Raw genomic sequence first — 6,086 nt, 5'->3', positions numbered from 1 at the left:
ATCTTTGTTTTCTTTATTATTTTGGTTAGGTCAGGGTGTGACATGGGGGATTTATGTGTTTGGTCTTGTCTAGGGGTTTTGTAAGTTTATGGGGCTGTTTCCTTTCTAGGTAAATTGTATGTCTATGGTTGCCTAGTTTGGTTCTCAATTAGAGGCAGCTGTCTATCGTTGTCTCTGATTGGGAACCATATTTAGGCAGCCATATTCTTTGGGTATTTGGTGGGTGATTGTTTCCTGTGTCAGTGTTTGTGCCACACGGGACTGTTTCGTTGCCAGTTCACGTTATTTATTTTGTACTTGTGTTCATGTTCAGTTTTTCTTATTAAAGAACCGTGAACTTTAACCATGCTGCATTTTGGTCCTCCTCTCCTTCCCAGGAAGAAAGCCGTGACGGAATCACCCACCAAAACAGGACCAAGCAGGGTGGTGACAGGCAGCGGCAGGAGGAGCAGCGATGTCAGGATTATTGGACTTGGGAACAGAATCTGGACTATACAACTTGGGAAGAGATAGACAGGTGGGCGGTCGACCCAGGGAAAATACATTATATATAAAGTACAAATGCTATATACACAGTACATACACTATATATACAGTTCATACAGTACATGCACTTTATTTATGCAGTATATACACAAAATATACAGTACATACACTATATATACAGTTTATACACTATGTACACTGTACATACACTATATATAGTATATACAGTACATACAGTTCATATACAGTACATATATATATACAGTACATGCACTATATATACAGTACATGCACTATATATACAGTACATGCACTATATATACAGTACATGCACTTTATATATGCAGTATATACACTATATATATGCAGTACATACACTATATATGCAGTACGTAAAGTATATACAGTGCATACAGTACATAAACTGTGTATACAATATACATTATATATACATGATATAAACAGTAAATACATTTTATATACAGTAATGCAGTATATACACTATATATAGAGTAAATATAGTACATACACGATATTTACAGTACATACAGTGATAGCCAAGTGTAGCGGTGGTAAGGTTCCACTCCATGGTGCTGAAAGGAATGCGCTGCTGTTGGGACAGCTTTAAGTAGGCCCTTACAGTTTGGGGGCACCTCTTGTCACCGTTATAGTGCAATTCATGTATTGTTTAGTGTTTTGTTTTGTAGTGACTTTGCTGGCATGCTTCTAAAAAAAAATTGGGGAGTTTTCCACAGCAAGATTTACATGCTAAAATCACCACTGGCACACACACGCATGCAAGAACAAACTGTGTGTCTGCGTTTGTGATACAAACATGTAACAACTACGACGACAAACATAAATACATACGACACAAAGACCTAGGACTTCCTGCAGCTGTTCCTGCTAGCTTCACCTCTCTTACAAACACACATCCAGCTATGCAGCTGAGTCCCCGTGATGACATCTGCTCCCAGCTCTCTCCATCAAAATCAAATACAGATTGGCCTTTAACTTACACTTACTTACATACACTATATATACAGTAAATGCACTATATATACAGTAAATACAGTACATACAGTACATACACTATATATATATACAGTACATACACTATATATACAGTGCATACACTATATATACAGTACATACACTATATATACAGTACATACACTATATATACAGTACATACACTATATATACAGTAAATACACTATATATACAGTAAATACAGTACATACAGTACATACACTATATATATATATACAGTACATACACTATATATACAGCATACACTATAGATACAGTACATAGACTATATATACAGTGCATACACTATAGATACAGTACATAGACTAAAGTCATAGCCAAAAGTTTTGAGAATGACAAAAATATTAATTTCCACAAAGTTTGCTGCTTCAGTGTCTTTAGATATTTTTGTCAGATGTTAATATTGAATACTGACGTATAATTACAAGCATTTCATAAGGCTTTTATTTACAATTACATGAAGTTGATGAAAAGAGTCAATGTTTGCATTGTTGACCTTTCTTTTTCAAGACCTTTGCAATCCGCCCTGGCATGCTGTCAATTAACTTCTGGTCCACATCCTGACTGATGGCAGCTTGTCAGAATTTGTGGGGTTTTGTTTGTCCACCCGCCTCTTGAGGATTGACCACAAGTTCTCAGTGGGATTAAGGTATGGGGAGTTTCCTGGTCATGGACCCAAAATATTGATGTTCTGTTCCCCGAGCCACTAAGTTATCACTTTTGCCTTAGGGCAAGGTGCTCCGTCATACTGGAAAAGGCATTGTTCGTCACCAAACTGTTCCTGGATGGTTGGGAGAAGTCGCTCTTGGAGGATGTGTTGGTACCATTCTTTGTGTTTTTAGGCAAAATTGTGAGTGAGCCCACTCCCTTGGCAGAGAAGCAACTCCACCAATGAATGGTCTCAGGATGCTTTACTGTTGGCATGACACAGGACTGATGGTAGCGCTCACCTTGTCTTCTCCGGACAAGCTTTTTTCCGGATGCCCCAAACAATCGGGAAGGGGATTCATCATGAAAACTTTAGAATATCAGTCTGTCCCTGATGTTTTTCCTGGAGAGAAGTGGCTTCTTTGCTGCCCTTCTTGACACCAGGCCATCCTCCAAAAGTCTTTGCCTCACTGTGCGTGCAGATGCACTCACACCTGCCTGCTGCCATTCCTGAGCAAGCTCTGTACTGGTGGTTCACCGATCCCGCAGCTGAATCAACTTTAGGAGACGGTTCTGGCGCTTACTGGACTTTCTTGGGCGCCCTGAAGCCTTCGTCACAACAATTGAACCGCTCTCCTTGAAGTTCTTGATTATCCAATAAATGGTTGATTTCGGTACAATCTTACTGGAAGCAAAATCCTTGCCTGTGAAGCCCATTTTGTGCAAAGCAATGATGACGGCACGTGTTTCCTTGCAGGTAACCATGATTGAGTGGACATTTTTGGGGGCGATTCAGTTCATTTGCATGGCAAAGAGGGACTTGGAAATTAATTGCAATTCATCTGATTTCTCTTCATAACATTCTGGAGTATGTGCAAATTGCCATCATATAAACTGAGGTAGCAGACTTTGTGAAAATTAATATTTGTGTCATTCTCAACTTTTGGTCAGGAGTGTACATACAGTACAAACACTATACATACAGTACATACACAATATACAGTTGAAGATGGAAGTTTACATACACTTAGTTTGGAGTCATTTTTCAACCACTCCACAAATGTCTTGTTAACAAACTATAGTTTTGGCAAGTCGGTTAGGACATATACTTTGTGCATGACACAAGTAATTTTTCCAACAATTGTTTACAGACGTATGATTTCCCTTATAATTCACTGTATCACAATTCCAGTGCGTCAGAGGTTTACAATCACTAAGTTGAATGTGCCTATGAACAGCTTGGAAAAATCCAGAAAATTATGTCATGGCTTTAAAGCTTCTGATAAGCTAATTGACATACTTTGAGTCACTGTGAGGTGTACCTGTGGATGTATTTCAAGGCCTACCTTCAAACTCAGCGCCTCTTTGCTCAACATCATGGGAAAATCAAAAGAAATCAGCCAAGACCTCAGAAAAAAATAAAGTCTGGTTCATCCTTGGGAGCAATTTCCAAACCTGAAGGTACCACGTTCATCTGTACAAACAATAGTATGCAAGTATAAAAACCATGGAACCACGCAGCAGTCATACCGCTCAGGAAGGAGATGCGTTCTGTCTCCTAGAGCTGAATATGCGAAAAGTGCAAATCATTCCCAGAACAACAGCAAAGGACCTTGTGAAGATGCTGGAGGAAACTGGTTCAAAAGTATCTATATCCACAGTAAAACGGGTCCTAAATCGACATAACCTGAAAGGCTGCTCAGTAAGGAAGAAGCCACTGCTCCAAAACCGTCATAAAAAAGCCATACTACGGTGTGCAACTGTACATGGGGACAGAGATTGTACTTTATGGAGAAATGTCCTCTGGACTGATGAAAGAAAAATTGAACTTTTTTGCCATAACGACCATTGTTATGTTTGGAGGAAAAAGGGGGAGGCTTGCAAGCCAAAGAACACAATCCCAACCGTGAAGCACGGGGGTGGCAGCATCATGTTGTGGGCATGCTTTGCTAGAGGAGGGACTGGTGCACTTCACAAAATATATGGCATCATGAGGTAGGAAAAGTATGTGGATATATTGAAGCAACATCTCAGGACATCAGTCAGGAAGTTAAAGCTTGGTCGCAAATGGGTCTTCCAAATGGGTAATGACCCCAAGCATACATCCGAAGTTGTGTCAAAATGGCTTAAGGACTACAAAGACAAGGTATTGGAGTGGCCATCACAAAGCCCTGACCTCAATCCTATTGAACATTTGTGGGCAGAACTGAAAAAGCGTGTGCGAGCAAGGAGGCCAACAAACCTGACTCAGTTACACCAGCTCTTTCAGGAGGAATGAGCCAAAATTCGCCCAACTTATTGTGGGGAGCTTGTGGAAGGCCACCCGAAACGTTTGACCCAAGTTAAGCAATTTAACAGCAATCCTACCAAATACCAATTGAGTGTATGTAAACTTCTGACCGACTGGGAATGTGATGAAAGAAATAAAAGCTGAAATAAATAATTCTCTCTACTATTTTTCTGACATTTCACGTTCTTAAGACCCATTCAGTACAGTATGTTGGCAAATGTACTAATGCAAATCACATACATTCCAAAGCACACAATGTATTTTCGTCACACAATCTAAATCCAAACAATTGAAATCCAATACTTTGAAATGTACAGCATCCAACAATATCAATTAGCTCCAATTAACTGAAGTGTACACTGATATACATCTCTGCATCTTGCCTACCTATGTGAAGGCATGCGCCTATACTCACACTAATTGGTAAAGGAGATAATGACTGAGGAAGCTGCACCTCTGGAGGAGTTAGTTTGTCAGGAGAGAGAGCAGGATGAGGGGCTAGAGGTTTATCTTGCTTATCAGCAGTGGCGATTTTAGCATGTAAAGACACACACATGCATGCATGCACACAACTCCCCGCCCAAATTGTTTTTATTCATGCCAGCAAAGGCACTACACAACACTAAACAATACATTAATTACATTATAACGGTGACAAATGGTGCATACAAACTGTTAGGGCCTACATAAAGGTGTTCCAACAGCAGATCTTTCTTTGTGTGAATCCTTATCACCGCAACACCTGGCTAACAGCGGAGCCTTGTCTGACAGCGAAACAGTTCATTCAGCCTCATTTACTGCCTTTTAAAAAACATTTGCTTAAACAAATGTGTTTTCTACTGACAATTGAGAGGTACAAACTATGGCATAAGGGGATGATGAGCGGATAAGAGGCAATCCATCATTTCGATTAATACATTAATGAGCGAGCTAGAACGATCAATACAACTATTTGTTCAGCACTTTTGAAATGTACAGTGACACATGGGACGTTCTTACAGTATTCTTCCTGTACTGTACACCAAGTCAGAACCGTAGGATAAATAAAGGGGGCATACAAGCAGACAATATTCGTTGATGACATTTCTCTAAAACAGGCTACATGTGCACCACCAAGTCAGAACAGTAGGCTAAGTTATAACATACACTTAGTATTACTTAGCTACAGTATACATATCTCCCTGGCATTTTACATAATTTATGCAGCAGCATACAATGCATTTTTGGACTCACCTTGTTGTACTGTGCTCACTTGAATAGGAAGGCGAAGTGGCAGTCCTTCTTGTGGGTAAATTTCGTCATCACAGTCTGCCATTCTCTGGATTTATGGTGCTTTCAAGACAACTGGGAACTCAGAAAAAAACTAGGTAGAATCATGACATCCCTTGATCTTCAGGTCGGAGCTCTAGAAATTCCGAGTTGGAGCCTGTTTTTTTTCCCGAGTTGTCTTGAACTCAATGAATTCAGAGAACTCCCAGTTCCGAGTTTCCAGTTGATTAGAACGCGGCAGAACTCATGCTGGATTGACAGCACAGCCAATGTATTGAACCTTCTCTGGCCCATGGTGTGTTGCAATTGAATGTATATCCTTTTAAGCTTGGAAAAGAGA

Source organism: Oncorhynchus kisutch, linkage group LG28 (assembly GCF_002021735.2).
Source record: "Oncorhynchus kisutch isolate 150728-3 linkage group LG28, Okis_V2, whole genome shotgun sequence".
Taxonomy (NCBI): Eukaryota; Metazoa; Chordata; class Actinopteri; order Salmoniformes; family Salmonidae; genus Oncorhynchus; species Oncorhynchus kisutch.
This window is presented reverse-complemented; position numbering follows the sequence as displayed.